The sequence below is a fragment of the Ostrinia nubilalis genome, chromosome 12 (assembly GCF_963855985.1).
Source record: "Ostrinia nubilalis chromosome 12, ilOstNubi1.1, whole genome shotgun sequence".
NCBI lineage: Eukaryota > Metazoa > Arthropoda > Insecta > Lepidoptera > Crambidae > Ostrinia > Ostrinia nubilalis.
The window spans coordinates 7,773,102-7,791,280 of record NC_087099.1 but is presented as its reverse complement, the minus strand read 5'-3'; the positions used below and the strand labels follow the sequence as shown (position 1 = coordinate 7,791,280).

The following is an 18,179-nucleotide window of genomic DNA, read 5'->3' as shown; positions in this document are numbered from 1 at the left end:
TGCAAACAATAAATCGCGGCGTTCGTTGGCTGCGCGGGGTTGGAGCCGAGCCAACTTTTCCTTGCAATTTTACAGTCGTTCGATACTCGGACGTTTCGCAGGCGACATGCTAGACGTACATGGCAATAACCTATCAGTTTTATTACTTTCAGCCGCCGGCTGATTTACAGGACTTTCATACAGTTGACGCTTCTTCCGTGGTCCATCTTTGATGTCGTTGCAGTTTTATGCGTATTTCATTACCATTTTAATGTACGCATCATTTCATTAGGCGGAGGTTTTAGAATGTTTGTAGTCTAAAAGATAGATAATTTAATTACGTAACAACAGGGTTTGCTCTTTAATTAAAAGTTTACTTGTTTGTCTATCACACGATAAATAACGATTAATTAACAAAACACTAAAAAGACATACCAATCACTGCATAGGAACGTTTATCGTCAAACGGATGTTAGGCGTTTAATCTTATAAAAATATGCCCTAATTGTGTTAACCAATCGTTTACAAAGTTAACCAAATAAGACCTCATAAAACTCGAGAGAAAACTATAACGTCACGTGCAAACTGATCAAGCCGGCTCGTATCATATCAGAAAAAGTCGTCGTGGTGTAATCTGGAGCAAGGCTTTTAATTAATCCACATACCTATTGTTTTAGGACAAGTTTCGTCGAAAATATTTTAAGGGGCACGTGGAATCTTATAAGAAAGTTAAAGTCACCTGGTGATTTCGGATGACTGATAAAAAGTTTGCGTGCTCGAAAAGACCGGGTATTGTACTGTCAAACCTACAGTAGAGGTGAGGTTTGCTAGAGCATGAATACAATGCGGCGTAAATAACCTTGTTATTAGCTCGGTGGATGGCAATTATCTCGTAAAATGTGCAAATAATGAGCTAATCACTCTGTAATGGTAGTCCATAAGCTTATATCCTATCTAAATTGGCCATTGGGACATAAAAAATGATTTAGGAGCTGCGGCGGGAACGTAAAGTACGTATCGCACTTACAAACGCATCTAAAAATACTTCGAAAGAATGCGATTCCGATGCTCTGACGATAGAAACCAGACGTGGCGTTAAACGCTTGACAGCTCTTATTGGGTGTGAGGTTTTAGATAAGATTCGAGAGCCGCAAATCTATAGCGTTTTTATTGGTATAATTTATAGATATCGCTTCATTAGTATTTAAGTTTTGGTGCGTAATGTAGAGTCGTTTACATGCTTATTAATAAGTTTGTTCTGGCGGTAATTTACATATAAGAAATGACTTTAGTAGGTATGTTTCTTTCTTTCAAGAATTGAAAGCATCGGATAATGTTTAAGCAAATATTCTAACTTCTTCCAAACAAGTTACATTACATGTTTTTATTAGTCTCAAAAAGGATGCTACCTTTTTCAGCTATATGAGAGGTATTAGATTTTCATTTAAAGTATTACCTACCTGATTGTTATGACATACCTGTCAATATTCTCCATACTCCAGCATCAAATTCCAACCCATCTCTTGCTTCTGATTACCGACTTGTCGGTGTCAGTCAACAAACGATCGGCTGTCGGGAAGCAACATTGTCTTGTCTTGTTGTACCTACAATGTAAGCGTGTCAAGCGGACTCAAGCAGTATCAAGTGGCTGCAATTTGAATGACCTTAAACAGCCTTTATAAAGGAAAGCATTCAACTCTGATTTAATTTGTGTCAAGGCTCTTAGCGATATTATTTTTTAGAAATATGCTGTTTGTTTTAGCAATCATAACTTTCCAAATCATAATAGAATTGCTGGTACTTTTATTAAGGTCACTTGACTCTGTGTCGTTTGATGATAAGTCGCACCTGACCAATGCCTTAGCTATAAAAAAACATAAAATAATATCTTTGTATTATAAGCAGTCAGGCAGATGCCAACATCGTGCCAATGTGTTACCATCCAAGAGCATCTATGATACATGTTTATTTTAGCACAAAAGCTATAATGAACGTCTAAGAATTTGAGTAGTTGTAAAAATATCTTCATTAAGACTGTGAGACATTTGACATATGAGCAGCTAATTAGTCACACTCATGTTTTTGTCTGAAATGTTTATTTTACATACGAAAAACCACAGTGAAGTAAATGTACAAAATTTTCTTTGTTTGTTCCTTTACATTTTAACAGCGCTTTAAATCTAAATCATTTCAGACTTTGGTTAGGGTGTCTTATCACTTTTTATTGTTCTTTTTTCAACGCTGGATAAGCTAATATTATGTCATTATGAATTATCTTAGTCTTTGAATGGTTCAAAAACATCGGCGGGTTTAGATTTCAAATCGTATTTTTTGCACATTTGATCATGATGCTGAGTGTCATAATGTCATTCAGGCGGCCATTCAAAGCCGTGATAATAAGAATCGTGGGAATGTTCTCATCTATTATTTTACTAAGTTTAACTTGACGCGACAGACACTATTAAATGGTTTATCATAGCAATTAATCGTATAATGATTTCTTTTTCGGAATAAGATTTACAGCGAGCTAAAGAATGAATTACTAGTTTTGTGTAGGAGCTTGAACAAGATTCAATTTTAAAGCCAAACATTTTAGATAATGATGTGAGAGTACAGAATGTTTTTATTCATCTCATGTTACGTAGGTACTGTCAACTATTTTCAAGCGATGGAAACACGTTCATTTTTCAAATAAAAAAAACTAAAAACATTTCTAGAACGCCATTTGAAATCCGAATGGAAACACATTTGAAATTGGAATATTAATAAACAAACCGAGATTCCGTGAGAGCTAATTAGTACTAATCAATCTTTGACCGTTTATTTTTACAACTTACTGCGTCCGTATGGATGCTGTCATTCGAACGGAACTGTCTTGAAAGGATCAGCATGTGAGATCCCTTACATGGGCCTCTGAATCACCCAATGATATCATTGTAACATGTTATATTACAGCCAGACCAAATACACGTCGATGTAACTCATTATTAACATAATACAGCGAACATGTTTCAAAACATAGCCTCTGGAATTTCTTATTACCAAGTAACCGATTCCTCGGCTCGTGTTTTCTTTATTTTGGTAATTTATGCGAACTAAGCGAAAGTTTCGTAAAGAAAATGAATGAGTTTCCTTAAGGGCAACCTCTTATGAGATTTTCGGCATGAAAAATATCTGAACGAAAAGAAATCTTATTTTGTAGAAAGTAAATGTATTATTTATGTAAATTAAAAAAGGTACTGCTTTGACATTTTATGAGTCTTATAACTAAAATATGTGTAAGTAGGTATTCTTCGTAAATAAATAATTTTAATATTTAGTATTATTTTATGTAGGTAAGTAACTATATTTTTTGTATAGGATAGATCGACTTCTATGAGATATCTTTAAACAACCTACACACTACATACATATCAGAGAAAAAAAAAATAATGTGTAGAGTTCGCTGAAACTAAGTTTGTCCACATATTTCTCCACTTGTGTCCTCTTTAACTTTAGATTACCAAAATACCTTTTTCTTTAATTTGCACGTAACATTTGGTTCCAACGTTGGAAATTCTGCTAAAAATATCAAGAATGTTGTCAAGTCTGAAAGTTACTTAAGTAGGTAACCGAATATGAAATACTCGTAAATAATATCTTTTTTCCAGAGAATTTATTAGGTTTGTCTCAATTTCATTTTCGTTATGAAATAAGTAAAGTAATAAATATTTTAACAAACTTTTCTCGTAACTATTTTATTTTAATGCCTGAAAGAAAATTCGCAAGATATTGAAATGTTCAAAGACGACCGGCAGTTTGTTTTTAACTAAGTAATGGCACAGACAACGTTACAGTGACATTAAACTTAATATGCTAGCGTCTTAAGTAATTCTAATAGTTTCTATTTTACTAAAAAAATGTTCAGTCTTGTATGCTGAGGACTGTATCTATGGACGTACTTACTACTTGAACATGTGAATGAAAACTTCAATTTGTTTATCCATCGGTGTTTGCGTAACCTCGCGTTATGGCGTGCGCAAAATCCATCCACACGTTTTTATCAATTTATCCTACTTTATCTTGTGATAGAGTACTCTCAGAGGCGATAACACGTATTTTCTTGAGGCAAGTTTTCTTTAAGATGAAATCATAGTTAGATTGGCTTGTTTTTACAATATCTACGTAGATGAAAATTATAAATAACTTGAAAAAATCGAACTGCCTAAGGCGGGAATTGAACCCACGACCTTTCGCTTGCCGGGCGACTGCTCTTCCAACTGAGCTACTTAGACTTAGAAGCGAAAGGTCGTGGGTTCAATTCCCGCCTTAGGCAGTTCGATTTTTTCAAGTTATTTATAATTTTCAAATTAGTTTGAGATGCGACTCTTAACGCTAAAAAATAAATAACTATCTACGTAGATGTATGTGCTTCTAGGTAATAGGCACCTGAAAAGCAATATACTAGATCACAATTGAACCCTTTTAGATACTAATGATAGTTAATACTCTTTTATCAATGTTTAATAATAAAAATGAATGAAACATGGACTCTAGATAGTCGGGTGACATGGGTAGTCCTAAAACTTAAATCAATGACAATCCTGAAAATTTTCATTAGCCATTCGATAGTGTTTACCCTAGCTTAATTACCTTTAATTAAACAGATATTTAGAACTAAATAGGAGCGACACACTCACCAATTATTACACATAGGAGTCGACGCAAGTAAATAGAATAGATGAACTCTCTCAGGTCTCTGGAGAAAATTAAACAGAAGCGCCAAACTGGCCATTGACTATCCAACAGATATGTAACACAGATGAAGTCATGTCAAGTTAAACACAGTGGCCTCTTATGCCCTTAGTAATAGAGGTAATTTTGCAACAAAAATGTAAAGTCTGATGTGGTTTTCTGTAGCTGTATAATGGTCGTATTGAAGTCTTTAATTAGCCGTGCGGTGTCGTGTCCCACAGCTTGTTGGCTGAACCGTTTACCCTCTAATTGCGTCGCGTGCGCTGGCACGAAAAGGCCGATAAAAGGATTTTAATAACAACATTTTTATTTTACCGCTAACATAAATTAATTAAGATAGCTGATTTTAAAGATAAGTAATGATTTTGTTCTTTGGATTCCGGTGTTTTAGTTGATCAGTTTCGTAAAGCTATCCGACATGCAATTCAAACAGTTTAAATCGATTTGTTGATTAATGAATTATGAGCGCTATCGATAGTACCTAAAATTATGCTAAAGGCTATAATATGAACGATTTGGGGTTCTTCGACATCTTACAGATATTGTAGTTGCTACATTGATTTTCTGGCAAGTGTATCCTTAGCTATTATTTTTCAACTTCTACCAGGATACCCGCAGTTTTGTTTACTTATGGATCCATTATGCTAAAGGACGCCCCTCGCTGCACTTTCCATGAGAGCCAAGTCGATGTTACTTGCCATTACTGCAACCTAAATGGAACAATATTTAAGTAGGTCGGCTATTTTCATGTGATGCTAGTGCAATGGCAATCAAAGTCGATTACATCGCGTGCAAACACGAACCAACAGACACGTCATTAACATAAGTTATCTGTGGTGCGATTGTCTAAGGCAATCGTATTCATTTGACAGTTCATAACGTACGTTATGATGTGTCAAACGGCTAATTCTAATTGTGTAAGGAGTTCATAAAACGATAACGATATGATAACGATTTGATCGTAATTTTATACGATGAGTGAATGATGAATATGATTTTGACAGAAAATTCGAATTGTCTAAGTTTCATGAGCCCATTGCTAATGTCAAATGATTGCGGTGACTCGTAACTCATGATAATCGTATAAATTCTCATAGAGGTGTAATTCTATCCTCGTCCTCGTATGCAAATTGTTAAATTATTTCTTTGAAAGATAAAGTGTGGTAAGCGGTGAGTGCTTGGTGTTAATGGAAATAAGTTTTAGTGAGACACAAGAGTTCTTTTTCATCAACAACTATAGCACTAAAAGCTGAGTTACACGTGTTAAGTAGATGAGTGTTTTTCACTTAATTTTACGTGATTAAATTGCACGTACTTAAAACACAAGCACAATCTAAATTTTGACTTGAAACTTACTACTAAGTTTTGTACTATACTACTACGCAATTAATTACTTAAAATTAAGTCAATAAAGTAGTTAGGTAGGTACCTACTTATCTACTTAACACGTTTTAATCAGCCTTAACCCACAAAACTGCCAAAGTGGTAGGGTAAAGTTATGTTGGGACATGTAAAAGTGCCCTGTGTGGGCTTATTTACAGGAATAAATGACTAATAAAATAAAGAAAACTGTTTAAATATACACATCTTTTTATTTAAATTCTTTACACAGACACAGACAGCTATAAGTACTTCTTTTGTGGTCAGCCTTCGTCTCTTTACAAACTAAGTTTTTATTTTAAATATAATACTATAGGTACTTTAATCACAGCATTCTTGAAAACTTAGTTTTTTTTGGAACAATCAACAAGATATAAAATAACCATGAAAAATCAACAGCCTCCCTACTCATTTGTACTTGTCGTTTTTTCTAACAAATAATTATGCAATAAAATGTATTGTTTTAAACTTTTATGGTTACTAAAATAATAATCATTAATACACTTCGAAGAGTTCCAACACTGGTAGATGGTAGGACAGGTGCAGGCGCTGTAGAACAAGATGAGAGCTGCAATGACAAACAAAATAACATGTTAGCTGCTAGCTAGGATATAGCAACAACACATATCTATTATCCTACTAATATTATAAATGCGAAAGTTTGGATGTCATAAAGTCTGGATGTTTGTTACTCTTTCACACCAAAACTACTGAACGGATTTTGTGTAAACTTAACAGTATTATTGTTTGTAACCTAGATTAACATACAGTCTATAATTTATGACAATCTGTGACAAACTAAATTTTAAGCGGGTGAAGCCGCTGGCAAAAGCTACTAAAAATACCTTCATTATTTGTGCAACATAAATCATACTGTTCATACATAATAATAATATAAACATACATTATCATATTCCATTATTTAACTTACATATTTTAGAGTAGCAGTAGCAGTAACTGGAGTATTCTCCACCTGGGTGTGGGAAATTATTGGAAGAGTTCCAACACTGGTAGATGGTGGGACAAGTGCAAGTGCTGTAGAGCAAGACGAGAGCTGCAATGAGAAACAAAAAAAACATGTTAGCTGCTAGCTAGAATGTGGCTGAAAAATTGTGATAAATCTTAGTCACTGTTTTTTTTATGCATAACGAGGCAGGTATTTGACCACAATCGCACCAAGTGTTAAGTGGGATGCAGTCTAGGATGGTACATATCTGCGCTGTAAGTGCCTATTCACTCTCGCCTTGTAAACACCCGGATTATAGTCTTCGGGAAAGACAGCAGCAGGCAACAAATTCCAGTCCCTAGCTGTTCGCATTATAAGAGTCATAATAATGTTATGTTGTGTAAGTATGTTGAACAGTTTATTGGTTAATGTCAATAAAATAGGCCTTACCGTTTTCCAGGCTTGCACCTCTTTAGACGTCCCATCCCCAATCTTGTTTAGTGCCCAGGACGTGTTGCGCCAGAACTCAAGTCAAGGAACCCTCATCACACGACCACGCGCTGTTACTACATTATTTAGCTGGGTCTCCATCTGGCGTGGGCAATTATTCTTGCCTTTGGCACTGAAAATGAAATTGATTATTTGATATGAAGAAACCAAAGTTACAGGAGTAGTTATTGAAACTTGGGTTGTTTTAATTTTTGATAGAATGCCTTAATTTAGTGTAGTAATCTATACTTACTTGTGTTTATAAACAAAAACAAAAATCAAACTTCGTAAAAGTTTTTCAAGTTTTTTGACACTAGACAGATAACACTTGTCATTCACAGAACATAGATTAAAATACTACTTCTCAAAACACTTATTTATGTTTAATTTATTAAATGTGAGATTAAGTTCGCCTTAGGTTAAAATTTTGGCATTAAAGTATAAATAAATAAAAAGAAGTAAACATTTCACGTCGTTTTTCGTAGTCCATTAACGCCACCTATTGTAGAGTAGTAGTCAACTTAGCCTGCCTAGCCTTAAAGTATGTATGCCACCTGGGGGCGGGTAGTGAAACTCGTATTTCATTCGTTCTATGCGTTTGGTTATATGATTTGCAGAGGTAAATTTTTAGTTCGAATTCAATGTTTTTATGAATAAAAGTATGTTATTAAGGTGCAATCATAAAAAATTATTTAAAAAAACTGCATTTGAACATGGATTTCATTTGTTATTTGTTAAAAAATAATGAGTTTTAGCGAATGTTTTTCATTAATAAAACGCAAATCCATGAAACGATTATATACGACCGGTCACTTTTCGGTCTTCATGGAATGGACAAAATTACACAATTCGAATTTAGATATACGATCGATGATCAATTGTATTCATTGTCCATCCATGAACAACTTTACACAATCGCACCTCTGATTTTAATTCTAATTCTGGTGGTTTACACGCACTGGACCATGATTTACACTCGACAGCTCATCAAACTATACTCTAATGCTGCAAAATAGCATTTATTACAACCGTAATACGATGCCACTTTGCTTATCATCTTGTGCTGTACAATAAAACTCTTCTGCACTTTTAAGTTATAAAGTGTGATATCATTGCATCTAATCTCTCACTTAGTACTGGGAATCTCGAAAGCCCTTTCTTTCCTATTTCTTAATTTTTGTTACTCTTTTGTAAAACAATAGCTCTTTCTGTAATAAAAATGAAACCTACAGAAGTGAAAGTTTTTCCTAATTAAACTAGCGGAAGTATTATTCTTACTTATTGGATAGTTAACACGTAATAATTTTTAAACTTTTGAATTGATCATTGATTTGGTGAATTGAAGATTTATAATAGCATTAACAACAGGCTTGAGTATATTAGAAATAGGGTTTCTGATTTCTCGACCTATTTTTTTTCTCGAGTTTCGGGAATTCTCGAGGCCAAAGTCTCGAGTTTTCTCGGGTCTCGAGTCTTTTAATTAAAACTGTTGAAATCGGTTGAAATTTAATAAAAACACAGGTTTTTTATTCTAATATACCTACTTTAATGCACAACAATCAATATTAGAATTTAGTACCACTTATTTTGGTAAGGAAATAAACAAAAAATTAAATCTTCTTTCATAATTAATATTAACTAATAATCATAACTTAGTTATTAACTAAAGGAACTAAAGTCATATAGTCGCGTGTACTTAAGGATAAATAACAATAAAAAATCTGGAGCTACAATTGAATCACTTTTTCTCCAAATAGCAAAATTATGATAAATAGTTTTTTTTTTATAAACAAAAAACACTTCTTAATAAATTTTTAAATTTCTTAAGGATAACGACTTGAATAAACTTTACGAGGAGGCACGAGTACCTAACCTAACAGACAGTTAACAAATTTTTCGGTCTTTAAATCAGTCAGAGTTAAATATAGGCATAATAAATATGTATAGCATACTCATTACTCATAGGTAAACATTATTACTTAGTTTCGATTGAGATCATTACTTGCAAATCAAATCAGTTAAAAAAGGAAAGACTAAGCCAGTCTAAAAGCAACGTTAACCTATTAAATAATCAAAAACTTACTTTTGTCTAAGAAGACAGGCTTTCAAGAGTATTAAAGCTTCAAAATCGAAACTCGAGAATTCTCGAGCTCCGGCAATTTTTTTCTCGTCTCGAATGAAGCCAAATTTCTCGAGTTTTCTCGAGTTCGAGAAGGCTCGAGCAGAAACCCTAATTAGAAAGTCAATAGCTGTCACTTTTACATGTATACCTAATCCTGTATCGATATAGTAGGTATACAGCATACCAAGCTTGCACTGATGAATCTTATGTATTTATAAGAGGTGCCATATTACAACAAACTATAGCGTATACTCGTACTTATGACTGTACACCCGAGAACAAGTCAATAAAATATGCATAATACAAAATATGCATTTAAAAAGCAATCACGCGGAAAGCATTTGTTATAATGTCAGAGTTAAAAGCTACGAGCTTACTTTAAACGTTCATTAGACAAGCAAAGACGGATTATGCAAGCAAATTATTTCTATTTACATTCAAGCCATGAGACGATGTTATTTGATGTACCTACGGACATCACATCACATAATCCTAAACATTGCGAAATCTTATGTAGCTAGCTGTAATAGGTGTTATTTTGCTCCAAAACTGCTGTTGCTCTACATTCATACTAATATGTACAAACATTGCAATATTTTCAGTAAAATCCTCTCGTTGTAAACTGCTGGCAAAAATACGAGCGTATGTTGTTCCTCATTGCTTTTTTGTTTCAATGCTCACGATTTTTAAAACAAAACCTCAAGTTAAGCTCGCCGTTGCGAATAAAAACTGAACGGCCATGAAATTTTGTACCCACTGGCCAAATTGGACCAAGCGGTTTGCTAAACGATTTGGACGTTTGCCTCCATTCTAATTAGTACTACAGTATTACACACTGTAATGTAAACTAGCAAATTGGAGTATTCCAATATTATTATTATACAGGGTGTTAGGTAAATGGGTATATGAGCCGATACTAGCCCATGTTAACATGGGCATATAAATGGTATGGTGAAGTCAGAAATTTGATAACATCATTTTATTTTTTTTAATTTTCATACAAAATTAATTTTATAAAATCCGATTTGTATGAAAAATAAAATAATTAAAATGAAGATATCAATTTTCTGACTTCACCATACCATTTATATGACCATGTTAACATGGGCTAGTGTCGGCTCATATACCCATTTACCTAACACCCTGTAGAGTAAGTATTTACTAGCTAACAATATATGACATTGTACCTATTACTGCAATATCTTTTGTGAGTGATTCTCAACAATAACTCAACAGTAAATGGTTCGTTCACTTGCAAATAATTGACGCGGACTTAACAGACAATACATTTCATATTTGTATTAAAAAGCATTACCGTGATTTACTAACTAGTTACTTGTTTAAACCGGCGAACCTATACATTATTTGGATTAAAATAATATCCCTAAGTCGATTTTTTAAGTGTGCACTAATAAAGACCTATTTTGCATAATCTATCTCGATGGGAATATTCTTCTATCAAGGGAATATTAGTGTAGGGGAACCTGTTGAACCTTGGACAGAGTTGTACCTAAAACAATTGTATATATTTTTTAAATTATGAGGTTTTATGAAAAGTTGTCTAGGGTATTACATACGTTATTTGTCAACATTAACGTGAAGTTAGCTAAGATTCGCCGACGCCGTGCAAGTACAAGAAAAAATGGTAATTTAATATTTTACACTGACGCAGTGAGATTTTGGAGGTTTACTTCATGTCAATTTATGAAAAATGTTGCATGTTTGACAAAACGGTTATAGTTAGAACATAATCTTTATATATCTAGCTACTGGACGATATGAGTTTCAGATCCTAAGCTCAAATGGAAGTGGGTTTATCATGCTTATTAAATCCTTGACCGTTATTTGAAGCTTACTTGTTTGAGATAGGTCCCTTCCTGTTTTCCGCTTTTATGTCCCTTTCTTTCTATCTTATATCTTGTATCTCTCTCGCACACCTACCACTTCCGGTAACCAGGCAGGCGAGCCGACAAGTTTGGTCGGCGGCGATCGCTCGTCATTGGCGTCTTGTTTTCCGCCGCGAAAGGTTGTCTAGACACAAGTGCTACAACTTTGCAATTAAATTATTAAAATAGAAGCTTCAGTGCACATCTTCCTCATGTAAGTACTGAACATTTTATAAATAGTGATAATAACGGTTTTTCCGTTCGATATAGTGAAATTTTCTTTTTGTAAACCATCAGTGGGTTACTAAAATTTTTAATTTTATTTTGTCCCTGCGTAATCATAAAATAACGGTATAGATTATTTTGTTAATAATTTAGATTTTTCGTGTTTTACTTCCTACCTCCAAATTACTTACAATTCGTTAGCGAATTTTTCTTTGGAATTTCTTTCGTTTTCGTTATAGAATGAGTGATTCAAACGTTCAAACGAACAATATGACGAGTGAAACACGATCATCTGCGCATAAACCTAAGCGTGCCACGTCGCGTCATCGGAACCGAAAACGAAATAGGTCGTCTAGCAGCAGCTCGTCGACTTCGTCATCCAGCTCGAGCACCTCCAGTAGCTCCTCGCGCCATCGTTCGCCTCGCCGACGACGGCGACATCGTTCTAAAAAAGCAAAAGGGGACTCTCGAACTGAGATGCTTTTAGGGAATCTCGCGCAACGAGTTGACGATCTGTGTCAGCAACTCGCTTACAAGGATCATGATGAGCCTGTTCAACCGACGCGTAGCCAAAATAGCATAGACGAAGACGTATTTGACGATAGCGTTAGTGGAATGTTATACGAAACCGAAGAACTTGTATCCGAATCTCACGACCCCCAGCCTTTTGATTTTAATATGGGGACTAAATTAAAGGAGCCCACAACTCTTAAAGCACCGGAGGCTTTAGTTAAATCACTCCAAAATGTTCAACATTTCGATAAAAAAGAGTGGTGTGAGGTACGTTACTCAGATGTGCAAAAACTGTATAATCATACCCCAGGTTTCATAGACCTTGAGGTTAATGAAGAAGTCCGTGCTTTTGATCAATTGAAACACTTGGCATATGCAGACAAGGCTTATTCTGCTCTTACTTTTTGCGTTTTTAAACAAAAAGAAGCTTTGACGTCCAGTTTGACCGAACTTTTGTCTTGGGCTAGTAGTGAAAGTAATCTCAATGTGGAAGGCTTGCGCAGTAAAATTAGCGATCTTTTTTGTAATGGCGAATACTTTAAGGTATCTTCAGATCTGCTTCAACTTATTTGCGGCCACAGGGCCGAGGTGATTCAAATGCGTCGTGATGGCATTATCAATTTTGTGCGTGATCCATTAACTAAATCTGCGCTGCGTAAAGTACCGCCTTCTAATCAGCATCTCTTCAGTTCAGAAATCTTTACTGCAGCTCTTGAAAAAGCTGGTGGGGTTAAGAAAGCCTTTATGAATCTGCATAAACCAAACAAGAATGCCTCTGTTTCGCAAACAGGGACTAGTAAGCCCTCTAGTCACCCCCCGCAGGGGTCGACTCAAAATCGTGGACCCTCGCAGGGTACCAATCATGCTTGTTGCGCATCGCAACACCAGCATTATAACCAACCCTCGCAGGGTTACTGTTATGATCGGCCCTCGCAGGGCAACTATTACGACCGCCCTTCGCAAGGAGCGGGTTACACTCAGGCAGACCGACGCACGGTGCCCAACCAAAGAGGTTCCTTTCGACCATCGCGAGGAAACTTTAATAGAAACCAGGTTTCCAATAGAGGTAACCGAAAGCGAGCCGGAGCCCCAGCGGACTCTAACTCGGCTAACAAAAATCGTAAGTATTGACTCGGGGATGTTCAGGGCGGGTCGCTTGGCGTATTACCACGACCAGTGGAGGAAATGGGGAGCCCCTCCTTTCCTTTTACGCATAATAAAAGGGTATCGCATACCTTTTTTCCGAAAGCCCCCCCTGATAATGCCACACTTGAAAGGACCTCATCAAACAATGGTTTCTGCGAATATGACCACGGCCATATCACAAATGAAAAAGCAAGGGGTTTTAGAAACTGCCCAAAGTTCTCCCAGCTTTCTATCCACAATGTTCCTAGTGCCAAAAAGCGATGGGTCGAACCGCCCTATATTCAACTTAAAAGCTCTAAACAAGTTCATAATAACAGAACATTTCAATCTGGTAAATGTTTTTCGTGTGCCGGACTTCCTTCAGAAAAGCGATTGGCTGTGCAAAGTGGATCTCTCGCATGCGTATTTTCATCTTCCAGTATCAGAAGGCCACAGATGCTTCCTACGACTAGTATACAAAGGGGAACTACTGCAGATGACTTGCCTCCCTTTTGGTCTGAGCACAGCACCAAAAGTTTTCGCTTCCCTGACCAATTGGGTAGCCCAAACGCTGAGGACGCAAGGGTTACGCATAATAGTCTACCTAGACGACTTTTTGGTGGTTCATCAAGACAAAAATACTTTGCAACTACATGTCAATCTGCTGTTGAGCCATCTGCGCAGCCTAGGGTGGCAGATAAACATGGAAAAGTCTCTTCTCACACCACAGAAAAGCCTTACCTTTCTGGGAATCATCTGGGACCCTTGGTTAAACCAAAAAACGCTCCCTGGAGAAAAAATTGCACACATCAACAGAAAAATTATGCTGGTGTTGAGGAACCACCAAACCAATCTAAAAGACCTACAGAGCTTAATAGGGCTATTGAACTTCGCAAGTTTCGTAGTTCCAAACGGCAGACTGCACCACCGTGCTCTACTCACGTTTCTAAATTCCCAATTGGACAGTTCAGAGTCAGAAGTTCTAAACCTACCATTGAATGCGATAGAGGATCTGAAATGGTGGCTCAGCGGCTGCCGCCAATCGTCGAAGATCCACCCATCACCGCCCATACACTTTGTAACCACGGATGCGTCCGACGTGGCCTGGGGAGCGCAAGTGGATGGGACGTCAATCTCGGGAACGTGGACCGAACAAGAAAAATATCTCCACTGCAACGTAAAAGAGATGCTTGCGATACTAAAGACACTGGAACAACACGCAAAGTTTCTGAGCCGATCAACAACCTTATTCCAGTGCGACAACCAAACAGTGGTGTCATACCTAAAAAATCAAGGAGGAACTCGATCTCAATTCCTATTGAACGCTACGTACGAAGTGTATCATTATCTAGAGTCGAATCATATCAACCCGATAGTACATCACATACCAGGCTTATACAACGGTCACGCCGACCACTTATCTCGACACAAAGCTCCACCAGAATGGCATCTGATAGTGCAAGGCACAGAAACAATATTTCGGAAATTCGGGACACCATTGATAGATTTATTCGCCTCGAGACAAGCGCACGTAGTAGACAATTACGTGACCCTAGATCTTTACGACACAAAGGCACTGTTCCACGACGCCTTCTCTCAAATTTGGACTTACTCCCTAGGGTGGGTATTTCCCCCACCATACCTAATACCGAAAGTGCTCAATCACCTCAATTCAGCAACGGGAACCTATCTTCTAGTAGTGCCACGATGGCACAAGGTATTCTGGCGTGCAGACCTCAAGTCGCGAGCGTTAGCAGCCCCATACACGATCTTCAACCTGGAACAGAAACTAATAGACACAGCGACGGGACTACCACCCCCAAACGTACAACAAATGACCTTGGAAATATGGAAGTGTGGGGGTGGTCAAAGAGTTTAACAAATTGGAAAACTGAACAACTCAAATTGCTACAGTCTTCTTGGCGTCCATCTACACGAAGAACATATCAAGCAGCCTGGAATCGGTGGCTTGAATGGACAAAAGATAATGATGAGGATTATCTAAACCCTTCTGGACCAACACTTGCTAGGTTCTTAGCAGACTTACATATAGTGAATAAATTAGCGTACAACACTATTTTATTACACAAGTCTGTCGTTGCAACATTATGTAATGCAGAAACCTCAGGGGATTTAAGTTCACATGTCCTGGTTAAACACATCCTGAAATCGATTAGTCTAAATAAACCAGTCCCCCGAAAACCGTCCGTCTGGAATATTGACAAATTGGTGTCTTATTTATCATCCATAAATATTGATGAAAATAGTTTATTTGCCTCTTCAAGACACACTGCTGCCCTTCTTTTGCTATGTTCGGGGCGACGTGTCCATGATTTGACCTTACTGGCTGTGGATTCCAGTCATCTAATAGACAACGCTGAGAGTTTGATATTATGGCCAATATTCGGCTCCAAGACCGACAGTACCAATCACAGACAGTCGGGCTGGAAACTGTTGGATAATTCGGAGAATAAGAACCTCAGTCCAGTATATTGGGTTCGAAAGACTGTAACATTACTTGAAGACAGGCGTAAAATAGCAAAATCGACAAATTTGTTTATGACCGTCAAAGGTCAACCTAAGGCTGCCTCTCGCACAATTATTGCAGGATGGATAAAGACTTTGCTAAAAGAGGCAGGCATATCCGCTACTCCTGGTAGTTTTCGGTCAGCAGTAGCGTCAAAGAATTGGGTAGACAATTTACCCGTCGACGAGATTTTGTCCAGAGGAAATTGGCGTTCTGGCAATACTTTTGAACGTTTTTACAGGCGAGAAGTAATGCCTATTGCTATGAGCAGCAACATAACTAGAATGTTTAATCCTGTTGATTAATAGAAATTGTTACTTGCGTTATGATTATTATATTCCCTTAAAATGTCACTTAATTTTCATAAAATAATGACAAGTTTTATGTTATAGTTATGAATGGATGGAAATAAAACATATTTTTTCTTTTATATCTCTCTATGTATTTTATTTAGTTACCTTTTTATTTTATAAAAGTTCATACCTAATTTTCTTTGAGGTCCTAACGGTCTATTACACACCTACCATACTCATAGTTACATCATAAGATCACATTGGCGTCCACTTCCACCAGGCGATAACAAACACGTCTCAAACAAGTAAGCTTCAAATAACGGTCAAGGATTTAATAGGAGCGTTTTACCTGAAATAAAACGCTTATTAAATACTTACCTTATTTGAAGCTTACATTTAATCTTCTGCCTGGTGTTTTTCGACTCAATGACGAGCGATCGCCGCCGACCAAACTTGTCGGCTCGCCTGCCTGGTTACCGGAAGTGGTAGGTGTGCGAGAGAGATACAAGATATAAGATAGAAAGAAAGGGACATAAAAGCGGAAAACAGGAAGGGACCTATCTCAAACAAGTAAGCTTCAAATAAGGTAAGTATTTAATAAGCGTTTTATTTCAGGTAAAACGCTCCTATTAAGTGAAGTAGTCGTAATGTTGTACCTTGACCACCCAACTAGCGATGTACCTTGGTCACTGATTTTCATTACGTTTTAATGAGAATTTTATTGTAATAAAAAAAACATATTATACTGTTATAGAAACAATGCCCCGAAGACCTCAAAATAGCAATTTAAAGTCTGTTTTTGATATATATTTTTTTAATTTCTAATGTTTTTTTTAAATTTACGTTTAATGTATCTTCATATGACTTTTTTAAGATTATTTTTGTTGATAAAGCGGTTTTAATGGATATTTTGCTAGAATTTAAGTTAAATGATAAGAAATAAAAAAATCTAGATTGAAAGTTAAAGCCACTCCAGCGCGTATTTTGTCCTACACGACATAACATATCAACATTCAACAAAATTTTCTAGAAAAAATGTTGAATATTGTCATATTTTTGTTGATTGTGTAAGGCTAAACATGGACTAGAGAGCCGGCTTAAACTTAAGTGATTTGTTGCCAAAAAATTGTGAAAAATAAATAGTACAAAAAATATGGATGAGGATCTTTTTTAAAAAATACTTTTACTTAGATATTGTTGCTAATAACTGTAATAATTGGTATTTCAAATAATAATTTAACAGAAAATTAACAAATTGAAGCCAATATAAGCAATTATTTAAATTTAAATAGGTACAACGTACACGGTCCAAGGTACACCTGGTTTGTTGTACCTAGGACAGTTTTCCCTTTTTTTTTCTAGCAGCTAGTATGCCCAAATTTTTAAAATTATACACAATTTTATGAATGAATTATGTAGTTAATTAAATGATCTTTAAATATAACTGCACTAGACAAGTTTAACTATCACCATTATTTTTCAAAAAATCAAAATTCGAAAAACTGGCCTAAGTACAACAGGTTCCCCTACAGTTATGGCAACAGATATCTCAATAGCAACTATTCTGATTTGACTCGAAACAAATGAAATTAAGGTTTAATAAATTCTTGGAGCGTCGGAAATCTAATGTCAAGTATTTTGCATGCATGACATCTCTCCTATCGACTCTATCTCACTTCAAAACTATGTAGGTATTTAGCCAAACTTCCGACTATTGCAAAATATTTGCACATTATTTAAAGTCGATGTTCCTCAAGTTTATGTAATGTTGACTTTCCACTGAAGGGTCTTGTCTTGTCACAGATGTCACTCTACGATTGCGCACTCTACCTGTATTACAAGTACAAATGAAAGTCAAGAAGGTGGAATACATTGTTTCATAGGTTCAAAGGGCTACTATGGATTTTCTTACGCAGTATTGTTTCATAATATGAGTAGGTATCTACCTAAATAGATACTA

The 18,179-nt window shown here is 36.1% G+C and overlaps 1 protein-coding gene, 1 long non-coding RNA gene and 1 other non-coding gene across 11 annotated transcripts in view; 1 reads left to right on the top strand and 2 right to left on the bottom strand.

The window, feature by feature from the left end:
* Nucleotides 1–18,179, top strand: part of LOC135076878 (uncharacterized) — a 92,921-nt gene that overhangs the window by 23,640 nt on the left and 51,102 nt on the right. The gene's annotated exons all lie outside the window — the stretch shown is intronic.
* Nucleotides 4,181–4,253, bottom strand: Trnaa-ggc (transfer RNA alanine (anticodon GGC)). Its single transcript has one exon. It is a non-coding gene; the product is annotated as a tRNA-Ala (tRNA).
* On the bottom strand, nucleotides 6,286–7,840 carry LOC135076514 (uncharacterized). 2 transcript variants are annotated; one of them, XR_010258283.1, is made up of 4 exons: nucleotides 7,782–7,840; nucleotides 7,490–7,661; nucleotides 7,025–7,147; nucleotides 6,286–6,661 (listed from the first exon to the last, which is right to left on the bottom strand). It is a non-coding gene; the product is annotated as an uncharacterized LOC135076514 (long non-coding RNA). The 2 variants fall into 2 exon arrangements; XR_010258282.1 differs by lacking the exon at nucleotides 7,782–7,840 and having other exon boundaries at nucleotides 7,490–7,750.